Consider the following 27,941-nt stretch of genomic DNA (forward strand, 5'->3'; position numbering starts at 1 on the left):
CACCAGAGAATCTGCAGATACCCTAATCTTGGTATTCCCAGCTTGCAGAACTGTGAGTAATAAACTTTTGGTGTTTAAGACACCCAGTCTATAGTATTTTTGTTATTTTTGTTTTAGTGCCCTAAATAAATGAAGATAGTTATATGTAATTAAACTCAGCCTGGATGACTGAAATCAGGGCCTGGTGGAGAGGAGACATCCCAGACAAAGCCAAGAGCATGAGTGAAAGCATCACATTAGGAATGATTCAGTGGAAACAGTGTAGACCCCAGAGCTCCAGTTCCAGCTTTGATGCTTTTCGCCCATTACTCTTCATATAATCACTATAAAGAAACAGAAGCCCTCTACTTAGTAGTACTTTTGGTTTTCAAAAGCCACCTAGAGTCCATTTGCTTGTTAAGTCCAAAGTAACCAATTTTAGAACTTCTTTGACTATCATTGACTTTGCAACAAGTATCACAAGCAGAAACACTCAATGATTAAATACTGGAATGGAAAACTTCTGGGGAAGTAGAACAAACAGCCTCTAGATAAAGTATCTGGGAGGCAATTCCAAAACTCTGAACAGGGTTTGGTACATTCTTCACATCACCTTGGGGGTTAGGATTTCAACTTACGAGTTTTGGGGGACACAGGCATTCAGATCTTAGTATTGTGTGTATGTCTGGGCTGTGTGGGGGAGAATCTTAAGTTATAGGTGGCTGTAGGTTCCACTAACAAGGGAAGGAAACTCACCACTGTCATTACCAGGATCCAGCAAGCGACATATATTTACTGAAATAAATATATGGTAAGCAAGCAACATATATTTACCAAGTAAATAAGTGAGATGAATCAAAAGGAATAATTAGTAAAATTAGAATTCCTCAGTTCTCTGCTATTTTGTTAGTTTCTCCCTACTCTCCAAAAGTTCTGGATAGGAGTGTCATTAGCAGGCTTCCTAACATTGATAAACAGGGAAGCTACTCAGTAGAAAGATGCCTGGCATTCCCTCTGGTTTATGCTTTTAGACTCAGACTAAACTATGGATTTTCTTCCCTTTTATTAATGTCCCCAGAAATCTTTTACACTAGTAAATCTCTCTGAAAACACAGCAGTAGTTAGTGAGAAGGGAAAAGAGAAACCTTTAAAACCATCTCTTAAAATGAACTCAAGGATAATTATAAGCTCACCAGTATAAACATGTTCAATCAAAATTGAATTCAGGTCTAAAGAGACTAATAGCATCCCATCCATCTCTTTGTATGTGGAAACTCGGACAATCCCAGTTGGTCAAGTGTATGATCCATTGATAGCAACAGTTACTCCAAATGTTCTGAAATAGGAAATGTAGAGAAAAGTCCCAGGCTGATATTACTTCAATTTTATTAGGGCTTAATAGAACTAGCCATTCACTTGTTAGCAATCCCTACCTCAATATATGTTGCTCTATTTTCCAAAATGAGATGCTGGGTTAAATTTTTTAAATTAAAAAAATGGATAGCTGCCATTATTTCTGAAGAAGATAGGAATACAAGAAAATGCAAATTTGTCTACATTAAATTTCCTGTAGTTAGAAGTGAGTGCTTGTCTAAGAAGGTATTTTTTTCAGTTAATACTAAACTATACTTTATATATTTTTTCTGATTTATGCTCACCTTCCCTTTCTAGGATACCTATGGAACAACTACTATGTGCCAGAATTGTGTTAAAAGCTGAGGCTATTTCACATAAACAAGACATGATCTCAGCCTCGTAAACTGACTGTCTAACTGGAGAGATAGGCACTGAAAAAATAATTATAATTCCACGTAAGTAAATTAAAAGAGGCATGAATACGTTATTAGGTAGGAAGTAATTAATTCTGCCTGAGTGGCAAAGGGGAAACAAAGCTAAAGCAGGAGGTCCTGGAAGAGTTTTCTAGGAGTCTTCCAGGTTTCATGCTAATACACAAGGTCCACATTTCATATGCTGATCTGAATTAAAGAGATAAATTCTGCATTTTCCAATGCAGTGGTTCCCAGCCTTGGCCGTACATACAGTCACCTGGGGAGCTTATAAAAAGATGGGATGGGGGGACTACACAGATCAATTAAAGCTGCATCCCCTGAGTAAACCTCAGTCACTGCTACTCAAAAACAATTTCCCCAGCTGGTTCTAATCATGTCTGCAGGCCTGAGAACAACTTTTTCATAATAAACAACTACAGGACACTCTCATTGCCCTAAGTCAAGGGGACCATTATTTGGTGGGGAGGGTAAAAGACAGATCAGATCTATATATCCTTAAAAAGAGAGATTAAGAAATATGCAAATGTTTAAAATCATAACTTCACTTTTATACATCTAACTGCAATGTAAAAATCAAATCCAAAATGGCCTTGTGTGTGTGTGTGTGTGTGTGTGTGTGCGCATGTATGATGTTATCTATAGTTATTGACAGGGCATTGAAAATTACACATCAGTATGTAGACCTGAAGGTTCGTATATGCTAAAGACTTTGAGGTTTTAGGGACTTGAAATGATTCTTGTCCACTATTCTGAGTGTTTTCTGAACACTTTAAGTGTGCAATGGATTGAGCTTAGAATATAATCCCAGTTAAACACTGTAGGAGATCAGTCAGAGTGGGGGGAGAAATTACAGGGAAAGAGTGCAAATCTTCTGAAAGGTCGGAAGTCTCTGCATAGCTCTGGGGAGAATAAGCTGAAGGCAGCTGTTCTCTTACCATGAAGCAGAGGGCAAGGAGGAAGTACAAGGAAGTGTAGGTGAATTTAGTGTAAACAGGATTGTTTACTTATATTAACCAGGAACCAACCTTTGATCATGCCAGCACGAGACTGCTCCCTGAAAGGAGGAACAATAATGTTCATTACCCACAGACTGTGTTGGCTTCAGGCTTTTGACATTATGTCTGTACTAAATAAAAGCAAGGAGCCCCAGCTTATCCAGACTGCTCACTCTTTGGCAGTCCCCTAGCTGCTCTTACACCGCATATCTGTGTCTGAGTCCTCCTTTCATCTATTGTTTGGCCAGGGTCTGCAGGACATACCTGGCAAAACATCTCTCCTTTTTTTTGAAAAATTAAGACAATTTCAATAAAGTTTGAACTTTGGTTAATAATAATGTAATATATCAATGTGACAAATGAAAAATATTCATGTAAAATGCTAATAATAGGGAAAACTGGATGTGGGATGCAGTGTAACACTATACTATGATCAATTACCTCCTTGGAAAGGCTGTAGACAGATGAGGAACGGTGTGTTACATTCTCTTATATATCTAGACATATCTGTTGAGTGGTCACGTAAATCAATTCAAGAATCAGTGTTGCAATAGGTACTCATTCAGGCTAATTAAGTGGTATTATAATTTATTGAAAGCTGATCGAAGAGGTTAAAGAGCCCAAAGGAGCAGCTTTATCTATTGGCTATGTATTTATCTATCTACATCTATGTATTGTATCACCTAGCTAGCTAATTAATCTATGCATCCATTCATCCATCCATTTATCTATTGTTATTTAGTTTTCCTTTATGAGGAGACAATATCCGAATGTAATTAAGAATAACTTATTACACAGTTAAATTTGGTAACACACATTCTCTGAAAACAGAGGAACAAGAGTGTATTAGAGATCTTTGGTTCTTTAGAAGCTATGGAAAGTCAATATAGTATTGAGATAAGGGATAAACATGTTTCTAAGAGCAGGCCATAACCTGTAAAGAGTTGGGTAGATGAGGTGTATTCTTCTTTTCTGTTTATTCATGAACAGTTTGCAGATGGGAATAAAGGAATATCATATTTGTAATATTGACTGATGAGACTGCTAGTTCTCTAATTAAAAAAATAGTTCTGGATATGTAGAAATATCTTCATTTTTGTTAGTAATTTTATGTTTATACTCCTTAAAAAAGCATATTTATTTCCATGAGCCACGACTAAAATCACATAGTCATCTGACTGGATTTCAGCAGTCACTGAAAGTTAACCCCTAGGCCCTGTTCAGAACCATGTTCAAAGCCAATCCAGGGGCCCCATGCTGATTAAATAAGGGGAGAAGGGGCAGCACGAGGGCCCCCTTCCACCCTGGGGTATTTCTCATGATACTTGTGATGGGCTCTGTGGGAATCTTAGTAATCCTCAGAGATTCCATTAGTGCATAGCTGGCTTATTTCAAATGAGTAAGTCTCCCTCCTCTGCCATCCCTGTTCCTATGATCGCCACATCAGTATGCTTGTTACATCATACTGAAACCATTTGTTGACAGGCCTGTGTTCCCACTAGATGCCAGTGTGAGTGCTTTGAAAGCAGAGACTGGGCCCCATTTATCTTTGATTTTCCAACAAGTATCATAAGTAGTAGGCACTCAAAAATTAATTATTGGAGTGAAAACAAACTTTGGGGAAAGTAGAGCAAAGAGTCTCAGAAGAAGTGTCTGAGAGGCCATTCTAATGCTCTTGATGGGGTGTGGTACATTCTTTACCAAAGAGAAAATGTATGAAAACACTTTAGAAAGATGCTTCATAAAACCTCTTTTTATTCTGCCACATTCAATTTCTCAAAATTGTGCCCTGTCCAAGGCCATCAGAGCTTTCTGAATCTCTTTTCTATCTTAGGCAAATGTGTATTTCCAAATGTTCACCATGCCAAGATTGTGTTATCTAATGTGGGCATTCAGAACTCTAGGTAGGTGCTAATAACCTTGTTGCTCTTAAGGATACCAGATCAAAAATTAACAATGTAATCACTAAAATTCCAGAGATAACATCACAATTAGGTCTTCAAAACAACACAGTTCTTTACAGAATCTTCCTTTGCTTCTATACTGCATTTTGTCTGATAAGCACTTGCCAACAAAGACATCATACTAATTACAATTTGTTATACAAAGGGCAGGAAAACTGATAAATGATTCATTGATTATTTTCTTTATGAAATAATTCTTCTGTTCTTGTCCTCACATTACAATTGGATAACAAATGGAGGCTTTAAGTGCTTTCCCAAGGAGTTATTTAGAAAAAATCATGTTGTCAGTATTAATTCTTAGCAACCGTGAGTGCACATACATTAAAAAAAAAAAAAAAAAAAAGGAGGACAAAACGAGGATTTTTGGTTCTTTGTATGTGGAAAAGAATCCCCCTTTACAAAGTAGAATTGTATAAAATAGTTTTTGGCTTCTCTGTAAGATTTTTCACTCCCCGCCCTTCCGAGTTACGTAAGGCACACTTCTCCTCCTCTGTGTCCCCAGATGCTATGCTAGAGAAGGTAAGATGCCTCTCGGCATTTGTTCTGGTTTTCTTGTCCTGAAAGGGTCGATACCTGATATGATAGCTAATTTGCCAAGGGAGAACAGCTGAGCAAGAGCAGGAATTTAGGCAGTGGGAAATGTGAGCCAGTCCACAGGGTCCTTAGTGAGTAGGAAGGAGTGACCAGGAAGTCTGAGGTGAAGAGGAGTGGGTGGTGATAGAGCCAGGGTCAGGGGCTCCAGATGTTCTCTGGGTGCCTTCTCTTCTCTATTTTCTCCTGGAAAGCGATTTTATGATTCCCAAGTCTGTATAAGAGGCCCAATGGTCTCTCCATCTGGACATTTCCCTCATGCATACACCCATGCACCTTATCCATACCATGCCCCAAAGTGATCTTGCATTCTCTCAACCCTTTTCTCATTTCTGTATTCCCATCTCAAAAGGAATGGTGTCAGCAGTCATGTAGGCCAGAGACATTTCTTCATCACCCCGTCTCTTTGTTCTTCCTTAATCCTGTGTATTCTTGAGGATTTTACTTCATAATGTTTCTGAAATGCATTCTTTTCATCTTCCTTCACTCCAAACCTCATCATCTCTGTTCTGGACAAGTATAATCTCTTCTTGACGGTCTCCCTGCCTTCAGTCTTTTCTCCCACTTTTCCATCCCCTAAAGTGCTGACACAGTGAGTTTTCTATAAAGCAAAGCTGATTATGTCATTCTCCTTGATTAAAAGGCTTCAGTTGCTTTCCAACATTTAAACTAGGGAATCAAATCTGGGATTCTTCACCTTGCATAAGAACATCTTCACAATTTTACCTCTGTTGACATTTCTGGCCTCTTGTCTGCAGGCTGACCCTTTACTTGCATGTTATGTTTGATACACTCAGAATAACTCACAGAACTTCTTTCTGTGCCAGTTATAAATTAGATAGATATTTATTATTATTGAAGCATGACATGCCAGGCACTCTTCTTCTAGGTCCTAGGGACATAGATGAGGTGCCCCGGTACATGTTCTTTTGGAACGTCCTTCCTAGGCTTCCTTTAATTTCTGCTCACATATGACCTCCTCTGTGTAGTCTTCATGGCCCTCCCAGGTAGAGGCAGCCAGGCCATTTTCCATGCTACCAGAATTTATTACCTCACATACACAACTCGGATGTGGCATAATACAAATATGTATGTTCTTATCTCTTTCCCTCACTCAACTGAGGGTTAAAGTCCTAGACAGAGCCTGTGTCTTATTAATCTCTGTTCTCAGTGTTTAGGGTAATGCCAGGCATGAAGCAGATGCTTGATAAATATATAAATATTTTCTGAATGCATGGTAATATGTGCCCATGATGTATGTCCAGGATAAATCTGCATCATACACACTTGCCCTGGGCACTCTGGAAAAAATACAGGCACATATCATCAGAGGACCCTCCACCACACACACACCTAATGTCAAAGTAATTCCCCAGACTTCTGAATCAAAATAAAATTTATTTAGCTGAAAATAAAAGATAAACATAACTGGAAAGGAGGTTAACAGTGGTTGCCTCAGGGTGGTGAATTTCCAGAGGAAACCTGGGTATATATGCCAGCTATTCCCTTTGCCTGAAATGTCCACTCCAGCCCCTACACACACACACACACATGCACACACACATACGCACACACAGCCTAGTTAACTCTTACCAATCTTTCATATCTCATTTGTGTTTCTTTAGGGAACCTTTCCTAACCTTTATCATCACTGATTAAGTGCAGTCTCCTGTCATGTATTCTTAGAGCATCAAATATCTTCCTTTAGTAGCTTTTATCTAGCTATAATTATACTTATTTATATTATTCTTTGATTAATTTCTATTTCTTTTTCCAAACCATAAGTTCAACAGGGCAAGCTCCATGTATGTTACATAGGAGACTCTCAATGCATATTTATTGAATAATAATCAAATGAAACATCTACTTTAATATTCATAATAACCAACCAAGGTGAGCCCTGTTATCATATGCACTTTCCAGAGAAAATGGACATGAGTACAATTAAGTAACTTGCCCAAGATTCCACACTCAGGGATGAAACAGTGAGACAGTTACTGGCTTTCTGAATACTGGCGTCCTGTATCACAGAAAACTAATTTAGAGCTATTTTAAAACTTTAAATAAATGAGTTCAGCTTTATTATTCACTGTTGAATGCCTAAGAAAATTATTAATTTTAAATATGGGTTTAAAAAAATGAGTATATCCATAGAGGGTTTGTCTTTTTTGATCTCTCAGCTCTGCTTGGAAATAAGTCAGCATTAGCAGTGTTGTTAAAATCTCCATCACGAAGATCCATGTGGGTGCCTGGAGTCTAGCAACAGAAAAGGTAAGCTTATTTCCTTTTCTAATATATGGTTCTTGTTTAATTCCCAGTGTGTGTTTGAAATAATTTTTAAAAAGTAATCTGATATTTGCAATTTACTGAAACATCTGACAACTGGGTATTGAAGACTTTATTGTTGCATTATTTGAGAGCCTTCCTAAAATCCTAATCCAATTTTTCTATAGAGTGAATGTATTCCTTCATATTAAAAGAAACTAAAAAGTAATGGCAAATGAAACGTGGTCATGTTGAGCAGCTTCTCAGAACCTCAGTAAAGTATGGGTCTTGATTACAAAGAGAGATCTATGGATCCCAGTTGATGGGGAGCAGAAACACAGGTAGATCTTAAGTATAGAGGTCCTCAAGGGTACAAGTTGGCTATACTGAGCACATTTTCCAAGGCCACTTGCAGATCCTGCTCTAAACTGCCATTGGACCTGGCCAGAATTAATTAAGATGCATACCCAGTTTGTATGATACTTAGCCCATTGAAAGAGAAGGTGATGCTGAATAAAAAATGGATTACAAGAGGAGAACTGGAGCCCTCCTCCCACCTCTCAGGGAGAAAGTAAGGACTATTGTTGTTCCCTACTTCTCAAGTTGGGTATGGACAAAAACTAGATGCATGAAGGGGTGCTGGGTATCAAGGAAGAATTGCTTTCTAACTCATTAGGTATCTGAATGCCCAGTTCATCTACTTGTAGTGGGATCTTGCTATTTTCAAAGCTCACTTAAACTATCCTTAGAACGAGTCAGTATTTCTATTCCCTTTCTTTCAAATGGATTCTCTTAATATTACTCAAGCAGCCAACCAGTTAGGAGTAGAGCTCTGAGGAGTCAATTCCCCCACCTGACATGTTGCATCATATTAATGCTGAATTTCAGACATGAATTATTTTAATGGCCCATTTTATAAGCCATTCATTGTCTGAACTCTTACAAGAATTATCAAGTTTTATTCTTTAACCACTTAATAAAATTATCTCCAGCTTTTCCAGCTCAGAAGGGGATCGTGGAAAGCTGGTCAGGGCACGTTTGTCCTGTGGGCCAGGGAGATTTCTTTACATCAGGACACTGGGAAGGTCTGTTGGCTAGAAATGGACCCTATGTCAGGAGGCACAAGGTGAAGAGAAAATTTAGTTCAGGGTTATTTTTTTTTTAACCTGGGAAAGTGCATGATTCTTGCAAACTGCTGGAAAAGTACTTGTCATGTGAAAGAGTTTAGCCCTAATGAAAACTCCCCAGAATAACAAATAAGGAGATATTTGCAAATGTCATGAAATATCAGAAACCAAAGCAGTGTTTTGCGGGGATGAAATGCCTTAGTACATTATTTATGCATTTTTGTTTTTATTCAGAGCTGCATAGAGACATAGCTGCTTAAAGACATTAACTTTCCCATTCTACTAATTCACTGAGCAGAATAGATTCAAATCACCAATGTATCAGTCAGCATCGACACAGGAAATAAAAACTACACTAAGTGCTTCAAACAGAGAAAATTTAATACTTGGAATTGGTTACACAGATGATACATGACCTGAAAAGCTAATCGGGGACAGGGGAGGCAATTCAAAGATATATAAGAACAGGAAGCCACTGCCTCTAGGATGTGCTCTTTTCAGAAACCAGTTACTCAGGTTGGAACAAGTGGAGCCTAGTGACTGCCTGGCAGAAGCTGGGACCATGAAGGAAAGGGATGTCTAGTGGGAGTGGAGCCCCAGAAGATACAGCTTCTTCCTGCTGGAAATGCCTCCCCAAGGCAGAGGGAGAAATACGGGGACTTCTCCCCTTTCCTCATCCTACAGTTTTCTGCTAGTACCCATGATTGTCAAAACTACCGGAAGCTAGTTGTCAAGGGAGCCCCCCAAATGGTGTCTCCTGTGATTGACAGCAGCATAGAGGAAGGGAGGGAAATGGATTTAAGTCTACATAGGCAAATGGCCAACTAGCGCACGTGCTGACCTACAGTATCCTGTCCATGGCGAATATCAAGTGCATTACTTTTGTGCTATTAGTTTTGAAGTTCATTCAGTTCATTTCTTCTTTTCCTTAGCTTATATTTCTGAGTAACTTTGATGGATCCATCCCTTGTGTTCTATGTAGCACAAAGACCCTGAAGTTTTCTGTGGTGGAAAAGCAGAAACCAAGAAAACATGAAAGGGAGTAGATAGGTGGGGAAGGGATCATACACTTTATTTGGATATGGCTACATTAAAAAAAAAAACTAGGTAGAATGTTTCGTTTTTTTAAGTTGTATTTCTTTGGACAGATCCTATTAAAAAAACAAAAAACAAACTACTTGTGGCTACTAAGCATTCACTGGGTCTATCATTCTCTTTTAATATGTCTTTAGGGGTATATGCAATACAAAGAGGAATGGGATCTAGGCTGAGATCTGGTCTAGTCAGGAGCAGACTGGCTGTGTGTAAAAATGGAAAAGAAGAAACATGTGCTCTCTATGTTCATCATCCCTGTGTCCTACCTTCCTCTCCTTTGGGTTTATGCCAGGTTTCCCAGGGAGAGCTCCCCTAGTGTCCTCTTTACTCTCCTCAAGGCCTGGTGGATCCTAACTGATGGATGTTTATGGAGAGCTGGTGCTGCCACAGCCAGTAGAAGGGCCTGTCTGCACCTGTTGGTACCCTGAGCCTCCCACTCACCAATCCCAGCCTCCAGGTTTTTCCAAACACGTGCCACGTCTCTTGATCCATTGGAAGTCATTAGACCTGATTTGAACTGCCTGAGGGACAGGCTCTCCTTTTAACTTCCATTTATTAAGAGCCCATTATGTGCCCAGAACTTGACGGGACACTTTTCCTGGATTATCACATTTAATCCTCACACCAACATCAGGTTACAGATGAAGAGACCAATTTAGAGATTAAATAATTTTCCCAAGGTCACTCAACCAGTAAGCCTAGAAGTGGGATTTGGACCTGATTCGTTGTGTGCAAGCATATACTGCATCATACTGCCCAGGGCCATGATGGGCAGCAGAATGCAGGCTCCTCCACATGTTCGCCAGACTCTCAGCATCTAGAGAACTTTGCCCTTTAACCAGGCATCTCAAAGCCACAGTCACAGCTCTGGACACATAGGCGCTGAGGAGAACTGATCGAGCAGTAATGTCTCCATGGGCCAGCCAGCAACAGTGTACACACTCACTGTGTACTGACCAGGACTCAGACAATATGTTCTGCCAATCCCTGGACTCCTAATTAGCCTTCCATCTCCCAAAGTGAGTCAGTGTCAGGTAATCAAACATGTCTCTTTCCTTGTCTTCTCTCATTTAAGGGACTGTAGCTAGCTCCTACAGCTTATTCTATACTACCCATCAGGTCTAATATAAAGTCATTCTAAGAATAATCCACCCAAAATGGCCTTCATATCTGGTGTCTGGAATATAGCAGAAATCTTTTCATTCAGTGTTAAAGCATTGCATCATCCAACGAACTGACTGCAAATGGACACACAGTCTAACCTAAAGGTTATGGATTAGTAGGTAAATGCAAAAATTCTATTAGTTTGCAGACCTGGGGTTTATGACATTCATTTAAAATGAAACCAAAATCCTATACAGAAATAGGAAAAGCACCATGGATGGATTCACTTTTAACAGCATCCACTTATCTATTACACAAGGGCCAAGAAGACAGTAGTTTCTATATCATGTAGTTACTTTTTATTCCTGTTCATTGACTTTGACAAAGACAGTAAATAGCATACAGAGAATAGACACATTTTGAAGAAATATTAAAACACTGATTAATGTCACATTAAGAAGTGTAAAGGCCCTTGGGTAGAAGGAGAAAAATTAAAATGCCTTTGGTTCTTAATGAAACTGCACCAGGCTTATATAAATCTAAAATCCTTACTTTAACCTGAGTTTAAAATAATGGGCTAACTTGACAGTGCTTTACAAATCCTAGCCACGAACATTATCATTTATTACCAGAATGAGTGATAATAGGAGTAGCAGAGAGATAGTGCATATTGGGAAGTGTCCAAAGAGTTTAGCAAGACAATATTTCTTTTTCACAATACAAAGATAAAACAGTCGTAAAACTGAGAGTTCATTTCATTCACTTGGAGGAGAAGGGCAGGTGGGTGTTCTGGTTAAACAGATTGCAACCCTGTTCTATAGGAGCGTAAAGGAGAATGAAGAAACACAAGAGGTAATATTCACTCTGCAGTGCAAGAAGGTACATGGATTTAAAGTCCATCACAGTAATTAAATTTCAATGTTGACACAGTACATCTCAACATTCAGAGTTCTAAATATAGTTTACACAGTGCCTGTGAGCAAAATGCAATGCACATGAATATTTATCTCTGTAGTGAAGCTGCTTCTGCCACATGCTCTGAAAAGAAGGGTTGAGATTAGGACAGACCAAAACAGAGCCCACAGAATTTGATGATAATCATTTCAAAATAGTTGAAATGAGCCCATGGCCTCATCAGAGGCAGTGATTTTAAGCATTTTTGGTTGCAAAACCCTTTGCACAAATGAAATCTAATTAGAAACTAAATATTTGAAATGGACTGAAGTGAGATAGGTCAGTTGATTTTTGCAGGAGGCAGGGTATTCCAGGCCAGTGACTTCTCAATGCCACAGACTTTGAGATGCATAATCTAAAACTATTCTTTTAACCAATAAATAAGTAAAATAAAAATCTACTGGGTATTTGATTGATTTTAGGGTACTAACAGATGGTAGCGAGCTATGTGTTTCAAAGGAAGGGCTTATGGAATGGGTTGGTTATGATAGGGAAGAGCAGTAAGATTCGATGAAATGAATGCTAAAATAAATGTTATTCACTTTCTGCCACATGAAGATACTGTTTTCTTTCATATTATTCCTGGGCCCTCAACTGTGGATCTGGTTCCAGCATGAACTGTGCATCTACTCTGTGTTTGCCCCTCCACCCAGTCTGTCCAACTATGCCTCGGCGGTGGTGTCTGCACTTAGGCTCTTACCTCTCTGGAAGTGCCCGGGACTGCAAGGTGTTGTTCTTCCTCTTGTGCCTAACGTGTTTCTCCACATTTAGCCCTGATTTCCTTAAGCATATTTATAGTTTTGTTTTGTTTTTTGAGAAGGTGTGTCACTCTGTTGCCCAGGCTAGAGTGCAAAGGGTGCGATCTTGGCTCACCACAACCTCCACCACCCAGGTTCAAGAGATTCTCCTGTCTCAGACCCCCGAGTAGCTGGGATGACAGGTGTGTGCCACCACACCCAGCTAATTTTTTTGTATTCTTAGTAGAGATGGGGTTTCACCATGTTGGCCAGATGGTCTCAACCATCTGACCTCAGGTGATCCGCCTGCCTTGACCTCCCAAAATGCTGGGAATACAGGCGTGAGCCACCATGCCCAGCCAAGCATATTTATAGTTTCTTAGTCAGCTTAGGTTACACATGCTGTGGTAACAATCCCAAGTCCTCAAGGACTTAGCTTATTTCTTGCTTGTACTGCATTATCATAATGGGTTGAGTAGATGTCCTCTTCACTCTGGGACCCAGGCTAACACTCATATTTGGGACATTGCTGGCCTGGTGACAGAGAAAAAGCCCCATGTGGCAGTATATTACATAAGGCCTCTGAAATTTTCTGCTGGGAAGTAGCGTATATCAGTTCTGCCCACATACCATTGGACAAAATAGGTCAACTGGTCTTTGAGAAAGCTCAATTCAACCATTTCAGCTTAGTTTCTTTTGCTGCCTGATTTCAGTGATGGATACCATATTTCTTTAGAGCTAGCATGACTCATGCCAGTTTCCATTGAGAGCCTTATATGTTTCTCTTTTAGATCTTGTTTCTCCTATTAGAATTGCTCACTAAGTAATTTCATATCTGAAGCTGTTACTAGCATTTAAGATATTGGAAAATCAGAGATACCTAATGTGTCCTGAACAAAAATACTGCTATGCCTTAATGCTGCTGACTCTCCCAAGAGGATGTTTTTGTGGAACCCTACAATTATGAAATCATGGCTTTAAAAAACATTTGCGGTACACATTAAGATTGACAGACATGATTTGCAGCAGGAGGAATTGGGCTTTGCATCACAGATGCTTATTAGTGAATTCATGGATCAACAGGCTCACAACATATTCATTCATTCAGCATTTATTCTGAACCAAGCAAGCACTGTTTCAGATCAAATCCTACTGTCATGTAGTTTACAAATACATTCCAACCTGGGATAGATATTTGACATCATAAATAACATATTCAACATCTGACATCATCCCAACTGCTCCACTGATCCCAGCTCCACCATTTACTAACTATAAGACCTTGGGCAAGTTATCCAGCTTCTATAATACCCCCCATACATAAGATACAGATAATAAAAGCAATTACCTCATAAGTCTGTGGTGAGGATTTCCTGAAATAGTGAAAAGTACTTAATTGTGCCTGGAGCTAAGTAAGTGCCCAATAAAAATTAGTCATGGTCCTCATCACCACCATGATCAGATTACATATTAGAGTGGTGGTGAGGAACAGAATTGGGCTTTGTAGAATTTTACCTGAAAAAAATGTGGAGGTCTTTGTTGAAGAAGCTTAAGATGGGTCAACAGTGTTATGTAGCTGTTTAAAAAGCTAAAGTCACCTTAAGTAGTTGATGAAAAATGTCATATTGTAGGAAAATTAATTCTACTTCAGTCTTCTATGATCAAAATTAACCTAGAATATAGAAATATGATTTTGGTGTGAGACATTCATTTCTGAAAAAGAAAGAGTACCTATTATATCTGCATCATACAGGGTCCTAAGCACATAGTTCCTATAAAGATGAGTTCCTGGCATTATACAGCACAGGCACTCTTTCATTTTTGTTAAATCATTATACAGTGGCAGGCACTCTTTCGTTTTTTTTTAAATCACTAGAAGTCATGACATATTTCAGCCTTAGTTTCTTCCAGGAATTTTTCAAACAACTGTTGGGCAATCCTACAGAGATGTTTTATAATGCCCTTCAGAATGTCAAAAGGACTTATTCCAATCCCTAATTTCCTGCTGATCTTTACCATCTGTTACTTTGACCTTTTCATCAAAGGCTCCTCAAGCTGCTGGAAGCCCTGCATGTTAACACCCAGTGGAATATTCTTCCTGGGTTTCTTCGCCTCAGTCTCAGCACTATCACTTGCATACATTTTGTTGGCCATTATGGTTTCAAACAGTTGACTAGAACACAAAAATATACGGCAGAAAGGAAGGCTCCTGAGGGGTACATAACAAACATTGCTGAAGGCTTTCAACTGAATATGGTACAGTAGAGTATTCAGTGGCTGAGAACATTTGCCATATGGGGCACAAACGTTTGCCACCTGACAGCATCCAGTACCGTCTCCCATATCAGCTCCTCATTGGCTCAGAGTATGCTGGCACTTTGAGTATCTGAAAAATTATATATTAACAGTTTGTGCAAATGAACTGTTCTATAGATAATTCTTTTGAGAAACTATTACACACACAAATAGTATTGTAACAACCCAGCCCGCAAGGGTAGTATTAAATGGTATATGGGTTCAAATTTAGTAGCACTTTAAGAGAAATAGAAATAAAGTGTTGTCTGCTTAGAAGATAACCACGTGATGAGAGAAATAGGAAACAGTCAAAGCAACTAGGAGTGCGAACATCCAAAAGAAAACACAATTCACTTGATAACTACTTCCAAGCAAAAAGGAAAGCTGACTTACATTGTTCCAGAGGGCAGAAGGGGGAACAAAAACTGGGTAAGAAGAAAGCATATTTTTGTTCCACTTGAGAAAATATTTTTAACATTTAATGCTGTCCCAAAAAAGGAATAGTTTACATTCTGTGATAATGAACTCCTTATCAGTAGAGGTAGTAAATGTGGATGGCCATTTGTTAAGGGGTTCATGCATTGAGTAGTGTGGTGGTTTATAAACAGTGGCCAAAAGTTCTTTGACATTCCTTCTATAGAGATGTCTATGTACCCTCCTCTTAAGTCTACGTGGGATTGTAATTGCTTTAATTAACTAAGGATGAGGAAGTGACACTATGTGATTTCCAAGGCTGGGTCATGAATGTCTATATGATGTCCACCTAATTTCTTGGAATTCTTACTTTTCAGATGCTCTGCCTCAGAACCCAGCCACCATGCTGTGATAAATTCAAGCCACATGGAAAGACTGCATGTGGGAGGCATGACTCAAATTAGATTTGAACTTTCATTTATATCCATTGTGTCGCTGGAAAAATTAGAAATAAATTAAGTTCTACTAAAATCTAATATCCTAATTGTCTACGGCACCATCATTCAACTGCATGTCAGACTCAACATGTGAAACCTTCTCTTTGAGTACTGTGAAACATATTCTAAATTAAATGGTCGAGTCAAACTGGTTTATATATGTATTGTATTATTTAGTTTCGACTTATCAATTAGCCCTCTCAAAATGGACAAGGGGCATAAAGAGATTTCTGCAAAGAAACCATAGACTGACTAAAAAATAGTAACAAGGCAAGCACACAGACACAAGAAACTGTCAGAGCTGACATATCTCACAGGGTAAGTTTCTAGCTAGCCACAGTATCAGAGTAAAAACTGTGATGATTTGATCTCATCAGAACTAACTCAATGATTTAGAAATTACCCAGGAGACTATTGGAAGTGCAGATTTACACCCAATATATTAGTGACCCTTATCCAAAGAGTTATTGTGCTTGTTACATTAATTAATGATGATAGTACATATGTACATATTTGTAACTAATAAATAAAATTAGAAGGTTGAAAAATATGAAATTGCCAATGTTCAAGTATTTTTGACCCATGTCAATTTCATATGGTTCAACCTAATTTGTTGAAGTTAAATGCTCAAAAATTATTTACTTTGGAGTGAGTACAGTAAAAATGTCCATGCAGACTGTTGGTTTAAGGAATAAGACACTTGATAACCATGAATTTAGTGAGTGCTTAGGAAACTGTTTACCTTTGCTCCCCAGCTGTGTATATATGTGAACACAGACACATGACATATTATAAAATTATTGCTTTCCTTGTCTGGTGATAATTTTATTATAACACATGCACTCTTTCCAATTGGGGTGGCTCCTAGCACCCAGATAGATTATGAAACACTGACTTGAATGACAATAATTATTCTTTGCCTGACTCCATCCTGCAGTGATGTATCTAGAAAATCAACATTCCTTAGTAAAAAACAAGGCTTTAAAAAGAATGATTTTTATGGGAGCTGGTGGTTATAGAGAATTTTAGTGCCAATAAAAAGAAGATGAGGATTACTTGTTCCTTTGAGGCCGTGAGGTAATTAAAAAACAATATTTAGTGGGTTTTAGAACACCTATTTCCATGGAATCTCAGCACTAAACAATTCAGGGAAATCAGAATCGATAAATCACCTAAACAGATCAGAAAAAAATGGATAAAGCAACCATAATTCTATGCTACCTCCACCCCCTCCAGATCCATTACATTATTTCAACTTCTTGGCATAAAATCCCATAACATAATACTCCAAAGCATGTGTCTTGCTTTGGTGCTTGTCAAAATTAGTGTCTGAAAGACTGTACAGAGAACGGTTTTCCATTCAAGGGACAGTTGCCTATCGAAGCCCCTCTCCCAAATGACTGAGAAATGTACTCTCATCCTGCACATGCAATATCAACTCTCTCTTATCAGCTAAGATTGTTCTGTTTCACGGCACCATATCTAAAATAGATTTATGCCTTAAAGTAAAAAGAGATCCTGAGCTTATTTGTTTATTTGTTCTTTCAGTCATTGATTCATTCAACAAGTATCCAAGTGACTACCACAAGCCACGCAGTGCTGAAGACACAAAAGAGTACAGCAATTTGCAACCTGGGGCTAAGGGGCTACCAAAAAGTTAGAATTCCAAACACCAGGTGAATGTGGTTCCCTAAGATAACATAAAAATGTGAGAAGAATAAAACAGGTTGTTGAAAACTAATGTATTCTAGCACTTTTGTTTTTCTCAATAATTTACACATAAACACTGGCTCCTTCAGGAGCTATCCCCAAGTTAAAGGCATGTGACAGAAGACCCAGAAAGAGCAAGAGGCAGAAAGGGTAGGTCTAGTGAAAGGGAGAGGGTAGCAGCAATTTCCAAACTCCCTGGGATTCAATGTCCCCAACAAAGTGGAGAGTGGACATGAATCTGTCAAAAGAATGTGAGAACAACCTGTAAGAGCCTCCTACAAGCCAAAGATGGGACAATTTGAGCATCAACAGGGATGATGTAAGTGCAATAGATTGAAATACTTCAATAAATTTTAAATCCTTGTGTTCTTCATGATACTAAAAAATTATTGAGTACCGAGCGACACTGTAGGGAACTAATGATAATTTTGAAAACTGTAAATAAAAGAATCAAGAGTTTATCCTCCCTTGGCTACACTAGTTGTACTACTGGTCACCAAGGAATATAAAGGAGGAAATTTTTATTATAAAAATATCACATCTAATAAATGATGATGAAGGCATGAGAAAATAAGAATACCACTATTTTGTAATCTCTAATAAACTAATGGATTTAGGCATTGAACATTAATGGGTAGCACTTCAAAAAGAGATAAAGCATATAGTGTGCTTTTTATTAAGTAGAAAAGACCATATATATGAATGTCTTATCAACAAAACCCACAAAAATCTAATATAATAAAACCTCTAGAACCAACTACTAAGTACGGTAAATAAGAGACCAAAGAACATATTAAGCTATATCGTGGGATGCAATCAGCAAAAACTAGACTGTGAGAAGGTACAGGACAAACAATCAATTTTTTTCCTTGCAGTTTGACAAATGAACTGCAAGAAGAAAAAAATAAAAGGAGAGGATTACCCATATATTTTAAAAAGTCTCAAGATAAATCAATCTATGGACAAGCAATGTATGTATTTTATTTGAATTATGATTTCTTAAAAAATGTATGATGCATTAGATAATTGCATTGACTGGGGATTTGATGACATGAAGACTGATGGTGAATTGTTTTACTGTGGGATTGGTATTCTACTCATACATAAAAACTATGTTTTTATCTTAGAAAAGTACATAATAAAATATTTTGAAATGAAATAATATGATATTGGATTTGCCTCAAAAAAACACAGGTGGGAGAAGGGTTGGGAAGATGTGACTGACAATGAAGATGGGGCTGCAGAGTCCAATGAGTTGGTATTTTCTGGAGCTGGTGATCGATGTGTAGAGGTTTCTTTTATATTATTCTGTTTATACTTGTGTATGTTTGGATTTCTCCCCTCTCCACAATAAAAAGCAAAAAGAAAACAAATTAATGGACATATGAATTCATGTATCCAAAAGATCCGCAGGACTGGCTAATTTAGATTCTTTCAGATTTTCCAGTGAAGTTACCAGACATTTAATAGTCTGGTTTTCTCAGATCCAAAGCTATACCCAACGTGAAAGCATATGAATATATGTAAGCATGATAGAATGAAAATAGAAACTCCCTCTTGCTCTCTCCCTCAGTGCATTTGTGTAGAATATATGTGTGTCCACACACACACAAATTTGTGTATGCATAGGTATATCCTCAGATGCTTCTTATTTATATTCTGCTTGAAATTGTTTTTAGCCTTGTTGGAGTAGGCATCTCAGGCTGACAACAAATAAACCAAGATTTCAATTAGCACAAAAACACATATCAGATTACATACCAGATAAATGATCCTGGTGGCATGGGTAGGTAGTGTATGTAAAACGTGTCCATGTGAATGAGCATACAGATGCTGTGCCTCAAAGATTAAGGGAATTCTACACCATCAAATATCTGTGTCTAAGTTGATTTTAGCCTGGAGAAAATGCACTCGACTTAGAAATTCCATACTTTAGAGTAGCTCCCAGTTTCCTGGGGCTAATCTTTAATACTGAATAGATAAAATCTTCTCCAATCCAACAAATCAAGCAATAAAAAGATGGTTCAGCTACTTTTCATACCAAAGGTCAAAGAATCCATCTTAATACTCTACTATGAAATGCTAGCCTGATGAAATTAAAACAAGGCAACACAAGCAAACAAACAAAATCCCCAAACTCCTGAAAAGTAACGAAGTCCAGATTATGATATAATGACCTCTTGCATCTGATTGTTTACTACATCGAGTTGTTTACATAAAATAGAAGTCCTTATAGGCCTCTACATTATTTAAGAAAATTAGCATGTTTCAAGAAAGTAGCAGATTATTGCAGATGAAAGTGTTTTACCAATAGGGATTTTATGGGTGGCAAATGTGATTAGATGTTCATTAGCATCTGCAAGCCAAATACGTGGCATGTACCTCCCGGAAACACCTCAACATGGATATTCTAATTTCCACCACTTCAAATGGACAAAAGGGTTTTTATTCAGGCATAGTCAAAGACAAACAAACAAAAAACTAGATAGTAAATTAGGGCAAGTTATTTGTTGCTTAAACAATTATCAAGTCCCCATCTGCTGCCTAAGAATAAATGGCAAAAAGAATCGTCTGTCATTGTCATTTTTTGAAATGTGGCAAATGTTGGCCGTCTACTTAATTAGTCTGTTGTCTTCAACCACTAAACATATTGAAATTTTATAGGAGATAAATTTAGGGAAAATGGTAAATAGTCTCTTTCTCCAAGTGAACAGAATAAGGACATAAAGAATGATAAAGCTGCCCTCCCAGAACCACTTGCTCCATTAATACAATTCTGCCGGGAATCCCTGATTACACAGAGGTGGGCTCACAGTTTCCATGACCACTAATGGGAGCAACATGTGCACAATGCTGGGAGGACAGTGCCTTGATGCTCTGAGGGTGTTGCTGCTAAATGTCTCCCCACTTTACCAGAGCTTTGTTTTTGACAAATACTGGTGTGCTGTAATGAACTTTAAGCAACAGCTGGAGGAAGAATACATGCCCAGTTTTCAAGGTCTATAAGAAAATGAATGCTTTTATGACATGATTTATAAATGGTATTATATCTATGAAATTTTAATGCTTTAATTTTGGGCCTCATGGCATGAATTAGTGAGCCAAGATACTATCAGGGCTCGTTTTCACAAGAGCAATTTCCACTAAAAGATTAAGAGGCTATAGCTCTTGGTAAAGGTTACCTTCCCAGCAGAAAGAGGCAGTGGCAAGGGAAACCTAGCATGGCATTTTCTACAAAACAATTCCCTTGGAGAAATCAGAAAGCTCTCTATTCAGTAGTCCTGTAATCAAACAAGAGAAATGGGAAGAACAAGTTTTGCCTTGATAAGATTTAATAAAGGCAAATTGAATAAAGCAAAATTGATCAAAACAGAGAAACAACATTTAAAAATATTTACATACCACAATTTCCCTTCCTTTTTAAAAATTGTAACCTCATATCTGAATAATTATGCAGCAAGTCTGCAAAGCGAAAGAACTTTACATAAAGCCACGAGGTTAATCTTTGAACCACTGCATGGGTATTTGCTTTGTCTGGCTTAGTTTTGTCTGTTTGTTTCTTCCTTTCTTTTTTCCTTCCTTCCTTTTGTGGTGGGGCAGGACATGTATGTGGTGGCTGCTGTTCAATCAACCAACACTGCATGGTCACTCTGTACTGGACATCATCGGAATGGAGAAGCAATGGCAGATGAAAATTAGACATGCAAATCACGACTTTAGCTATGAGAACCCCCTCATTCCTTATACTTACTGTGAAACTGATTAATCAGGCTCCCCAGAGCTTTTCCTCTGGCATTTTTTTCTGACATGTCATCTGTAGTTTCCAAAATTATTATACAACTTTTATGAAACTAAGTCTACAAGACAAGCTCTAAGGTATAACTGATGTCTCTTTTGTAAGCCAGAGAAATTTGCACAGCCTGTGTCTCAGAAGGCTAATATTTCAGCTCTTCTTGGGGTGTTATTACCTGCATGTGTCTGGCTTCTATAGCACTAGACTGCCAAGATTCCTTGGTCTAACTGCAACAGGGGAAAAGCTATCATCAATTATGGATTGGGAGCAAACAATTAACTTTGCAGGAAGCAATTCAAATGAAAGCCAAATCGCATTTTGGACATTCTGTAACATCAAAACTTCACTTTATCAGGATATACAAAAACACTTCATTTTTCCACAGTGTCTACGGGTGCCATTAAATTCTATCCTTTGGCCTTTCTCTGTGTCTCTGTAAGAATAAAACACTATCATAGAGGAAAACACCCATTGCCAATAACTAATAACTAATTGCCAATAACTAATCATCCTGTTTTCCTCTGTATCTGAGAGTCTCTAGGGGAGGAGCAGGGAAATTTTCGAGCACAGTTGCCTAAGGTTTTCCTAGCTGGCCCTGACTGCACTGGCCACCTGTTCCCTGTTTAGAGAAACCATCCTTTCCCCTCCCCAACCTTCTGTTCCTTGTCTCAGACTAATGATGATATATGGGGTGCTGTGTTTCTCCTAATTATGAAAATTGCTTTCTATTGGTTCCAAGATTTTTATTTGATGTCTTCTCAGAATCTTGGCTAGCCTCTGTGCCTTGGAGCCCTTAAGTAAAATTAGATCTTAGAGCCCCCATATGGGATCTGACACACAGCTTTTAACCAGGAGCTCTTATTTAAAAAAGAAAATCTGGTTCTTTATAGAAAAGATGCTAGTTCTCTACCATAAAGTCCACTACACCACCAAGCCTGGGCTTCCATATCTGAAGAAAAGTCCCCAGACCCTGATGCCCAAATATCATCATTGGTAAATACACCATTCACCTTTTCCCTACAGATTTCCTTCAGTATGTTGCTCCTGCAAAATTGAGTGCCTTACCCAAGTTTGTGGACTCACCACCATCTCCCCAACTCCTCATATAAGAAATCTGAGAGTTAATCTTGATGCATTCACTACTCTCATATTTAGTTACCATCAAATCACCTTCCTCAATATCTTCTAACCCAATCAACTCCAATCCACCCACACTCTACTATTTTATTTGAAGATTTCAGGATTTCTTACCTTTAGTACTAATGATTGTGTCTGACACACCATGAGTGCTCAATGCATGTTTGGTGAATAAATCAATGATATAATTAATGAATAAAACCTGTTCTCTTTTGAGTGGCCACTAAGGGCACAAGAGGATAGGACACCAATTTTCAGGTGCCATTGTAAATCACAAGATGGGGGGAAAACTCAGTTGTTTTATTTTTACAAGGAAACTTAGTATGTTTATGATAGATGTTGGAAAGGAACTTAAGAATGGTTATCTTTCCATTGATGATTAAAATGGATTTCCATTTCTTCTGCATATAAAGATGAACCGTTGCTATGGCTCAAACCAACACATTTCATCACTGGCTTCTCCATGACAACATGTTCTGCATGTTAGAGTCTCTTCCCAGCTATAAAAATGGATATTTTGGCTGCTTCAAACTGCAATTCCATATTCAGAGTTTCTACTGAAATAACTCAACTATTCAGGTACCTTTGACCTATGGAAGACAGAGCTTAGGTCAACTTCTTTGCCTTAGCATGGGGCTTGAGGAAGACCACACATGGAGGAAGGGCCACCTTCTCAACTAGCCAAGTGAGCTAATCAACTCTGCTGACAAACGAGTGGCAGATCAAAGCCAGATCACCTAACAACCAGTTCTTCCATACGCTACTGGTGCTCTTTGATACAATCTATTATTTTCTTCACCAGTTTTATGGAAGCCTTTAACACCTTAGACCCTTTCAGGGCTCTTTCTGGCAGTTTGAACTTTGAAACTTGTAAAAGAAATATCCTCAGGCTTCAACTCCACTGCCTGAGATAGTTCCCAGAGACTTGCACATGCTTTCAGCAGAAGAAACTATGGACCCTTGAATTTCAGATTAATATAAGGAAGATCGTTTTGAAAATTGGAGCTACTGGCTGGTGGAATGGGCAGCTTCAGGAAGTAGAGAGCTTTTTGTGCCTGAAGATTTCAAAAATAGGCTGATAATTACTGCTTAATGTATCAGGGAGAGGATTCAGCCATGGAAGTAGGAGTGTAGTATAGATAGTAGAAATAGAGAAGGTAGATTGTTTAAATTCATCTCTGAGATTCTATGGTCTTAATAGATTCCACTTAAGTGGTGATAAATTCTATGTGCAGACTTAAATGATTGTCAAATGGCTATAAAATATCTAGAAATAAGGCTTATAAGACTGTCTCATTTTATATAATCCATTATTTTAGATAAACAGTTTAGATAAAAATTCCTGACTTTGAATTTAACACATCATCACTCAGAACTGTGCCATATACCAGGCCCTTAACGTGTTTATTTAAATAATTTGGCTACTTTGTATTGAATTGTCAAGTTTCCTACTGGGTTATTTCTACTCTCTCTCTTCCATTTTCCATAGATTATAACTTTCACAAAGGCATTTTGCATTATTCATTGCAGCATTTCTAGTATCTAAACAGTCCTTAGCACATAGTAGGTGTTCAATGAATATTTATTGAATTTTGAACATTTCTTACCCATAAGATTGGATGAAAAAGACAAAGTTTTCTACCCAGAGCAAATATTTTCCTTGCATCCTTCTCTACTGTCCCTGCCAACCCCACTCCTACCCACAATGACTCCAAGGACTTAAAGAACCAGACCACTCATTACTTCCTAGAAGTACAAGGCTAGAGGATAAAAATTAAAATATTAACAGTACAGTGTTTATATCTGCATAAAAAATCACAAATGTGTTTATTTTTATTTATGTTTTTCCATTTTTCATATTTATTTGTAAAATGAAATGTTATTACACCTATGAGACAAAAAAAAAAAAAAAAAAAAAAGAGAAGAAAGGGGGAAGATACTACCTTGGCTACATGTTCATTCAAATTGGACCAACATCTCTATAAACGTGGAATCAAAAGGATGTTTTTTCCTTTTTCCTGTGTAGGTGTAACACAAATAATGTGAGCTTGGCCACATGGTCACGCTGAGTTCTGAGAAGAGAAGGCACTATGCCCTCAGGTTCCCTGTATCAGGGCAGGGGATTGCTCCCTACTGTGCAATTCACACACAGACCCTGCTCTCTCAGAAATAAGGACACCCCTCTGGGTGTTTATATGTTTGGGATGCTTGCTACCATATGCCAATCAACAATGAGATTTGTTATGTGGAAGGAAGAGGCAGGACATGCAATGACCCTGGCCTGTCAGCAGGTTTATATCGCTTATGACATTTCAGCAAGTGACTGGATGCTTGTAAGAGGACCCAAAAGGTAGTTCCACTTGCCAGCACTGGTAATCACGTAAAAAGTGTCTGTAGCAATCAGCAGGCGCCTTGCATGCCCCCTGGAAAAGACATGGCTAAGTGACTTCTGAGGTTTGTTCAGCACTGCCTTCAGCACAGATACAACTAAGATGATTAAACCTATTTCCCCTTGACTCCCCTGGCAACTCACTTCTAATCTCACCACATCGATCACCGGGAAAAGATTATCTACTTCTACAAAACTTTTAGTTAACTTTCTGGGCTATGGTCTGACATCAGCAAAGCTTCTCTTTAACTGATAAGACAAGCAATTTCATTTTCTTCTCTAGTGAGTTTAAGGTATTAAGACACTACCTAAAATTCTTCAAAATGGTATCTTCTTGTCTCCTTGCCAAGCTGTGAGACTAACAATACTTTTGACAAGCTGAAAAATTTCTTAGCTGCCTGCTGTCTCTGCAACAAATTTCCTTCATCAACTAATTCACTAATTTGGGCCTTCTTGAGAACTCAGCTAATTTGTAAGAACAGGTGGCTTATTCCATAAGTGTTCAATAAAGATTCACACATGATTACACATACAGCATTGCCTTAAAAACAAATGAAGAAATGTGTGTATTTATGGAGAAGCTAAAGAGACAGACAAGAGATTCTTCAGTAGCTAACTGTGTGCATCTGGTGATCTGGCAAAATTCTTCCCAGAAACTGGTGGGGGAAGGAAGCAGAAGTAGGTGACATAAGGATATAAAGTCCTGGTCACATGGACAATTAACTATTCTTGGGGAAGCTACCAAGAGGTTATAGATATGAAACAAACAAAAAACTATCGATCACAGCTTCATTCTTATTTTTTCTCTATTCTTACATTTACCTGGCCTTGAGTTTATTCAGTCATGCAACATTTACTGAACATTTAATAGCACTTAATACGTGTCAGGCACTGCTTCATTTGCCTAAGTTAACCATCTTCTCTTATTAGAAAAGAGGAAAGGATATGTTATATGGTTCAGAAAATGAATCAGATGCTGTGATATTACTAGGATAGGCAGGAAAAAAGATAGTTCATGTAAAGAATATAAAGTCAATCATTCCCCCATTTGCCTGGACATAAAATATCCAAAAAAAAAAAAAAAAAAAAAAGAGGAAAAAAAAAGGAATGATACCAACAATTCTGAATGACGTTTTTGTCAAATTTAAGGAATTGGCTATTTTCCCATGAGGAATATTTAACTTGCTTAAGAAAAAATGCCGAACATCAGAGAGCTGGAAGATACAAAGTGATGTTATCATGACGTATTTTTCTCAAAAGGGCAATAATTTTTGATAAGATGATTGCTATAAGACAGCATAGTAAAATTCACCTTTTTTCTTAATAGGGTATTAAATTTTAAAATTTCTTAATTTTCTTAATTAAGAATTAAGGATTTATGTTGCATAAATCACTACGTTACAAACCACTGGAACCCAACAGTACAAAGTACAGTGAGTACCACAATAATTTTGAGTTAACATGTACATACCAGGATGATAATAAATTCAATCACTCTTTATATATGATAAGCAAAAAACAGCAACTCAACTCACTCAGGCATAGTGAACCTTTCTTTCTCATTCATAATCCTAGTTATTCTTCAATGATTTGATCCAGGAAAAAGTATTTGCATTTATCATATAAGATGGCAAATACTTCTGGTGCTCAGAAGGTTTAAATTCAACACAGTTCCCTAAAAAAAACATGCTTTCTAGAAGAAAGAGGATCTGTTTCCTACAATCTGTGATAAAAACATGGATGTGAAAATATTTCAACTGGTACAAGGATCATCGTTCCTTATAAATGCGGAAGTTGCCTTTTTTAAAAAAGTACGTGGATACAGAGGTAGCTCACATTTTTTGGTCCAAGAGTTCCAGCTAAGGTCTAGAAACAGTGAGGGACCACTGAGAGAATTTAATCAAGAGCATGACATTGGAATTGAATTTTGCGGGAAGCCATACCAGAAGCAGGGATAATATTTCAGAAGATATCTTTGCAATTCACTGAAGAAATGACAATTAAAAGGCATTATGAATGGAAAGATGTACACAGATAGGAGATAGAATAGATAATATCTGGTGTAAAATTAAATGTAAAAGATACTTGGATAACTCAGATTTTGGCTTTAGGCCTGGATAGAAGCCTCATCCATTACCAACATTAGGAAAATAAGTCAAAGACCAATTTTGAGAGAGGAAAGGATGAGCTAATTTTGGACAGTTTGAGGTTTTAGTTGTCTAAAAGGGTACTGAAGTAGAGACATCTAGGAGAGCACTGATATTTGAGTCTCAGTAGGCTGGGAATGTGAACAGAAAAGTGGCACCTACGGACATGGGCCTGTATGAAGTCATTCAGAGATTAGGTGTAGAATAGAATTAGGAGAGAACCAAGAAAAAAGTCCTTGGAGAGAATGATATTTCTAGGTGAAAAAGGAGATCCAAGAAAGGAAATGAAGAAAGAACAACCAGAGTGGTGTCCCCCAAGGCAAGAGAAGAGAATACTTTGACAAGGAGCTATGTCAAATGCTCTAGAAAAATGAGTAAAAACAAACACAAGAAAGCACCCATAAGCCTTAGCAACATAAGATGTCACTGGCAAGTTTATTCATTTGGTAGTATAAAGAAGTAACTGAGTTAGAAGTAAGTGAAAATTTAGGGAGAAAGACATCAAAGGTACATACATCTTTTAAGTAGCTTCCTATGAAGTATAGACGAGTTTTATCATAGTAAATAGAGGAAGTATAAGGTTGGAAAATTTTTTTAAAAGAAAAGATGGATTGAATTAACTGCACATGCTGCATGGAGTACAGAGAAACAACTGAAGATGTAAGAGAAAGAAAGGAAAGAGGAGAGGGAGGGAGAGAGGGAAGAAGAGAGGGAAGGAAGAAAAATAAGCATCTTTGGTCTAAGGGCAGAAGATCCAAAGTACAGGTGAAGAATTGTCCATTATCATACATACATTTTTAATAACATTCCATAAAGGTTGATATTTTATAAAGATATTCCATGAAGGTTTAAATGTCTTCTTGATTTAAGATGGACATTATTAGCTCAACAAACATGAGTGCACACTATTCAGAAATGGCTGGATTAACTATCTAAATTAGATCCATTATTTCCATAG

General features: G+C 37.9%; 1 protein-coding gene and 1 long non-coding RNA gene across 6 annotated transcripts in view; one reads left to right on the forward strand and one right to left on the reverse strand.

Annotated features, from left to right (window-relative positions):
• Positions 1–27,941, reverse strand: part of LOC105482673 (ST6 N-acetylgalactosaminide alpha-2,6-sialyltransferase 3) — a 576,370-nt gene that overhangs the window by 54,192 nt on the left and 494,237 nt on the right. The window lies entirely within an intron of this gene.
• LOC105482671 (uncharacterized) lies at positions 1,603–15,998 on the forward strand. The gene is made up of 4 exons (XR_003018272.2): positions 1,603–1,790; positions 7,500–7,590; positions 12,423–12,591; positions 15,688–15,998. It is a non-coding gene; the product is annotated as an uncharacterized lncRNA (long non-coding RNA).

This window comes from Macaca nemestrina, chromosome 1, assembly GCF_043159975.1.
Source record: "Macaca nemestrina isolate mMacNem1 chromosome 1, mMacNem.hap1, whole genome shotgun sequence".
Lineage (NCBI taxonomy): Eukaryota > Metazoa > Chordata > Mammalia > Primates > Cercopithecidae > Macaca > Macaca nemestrina.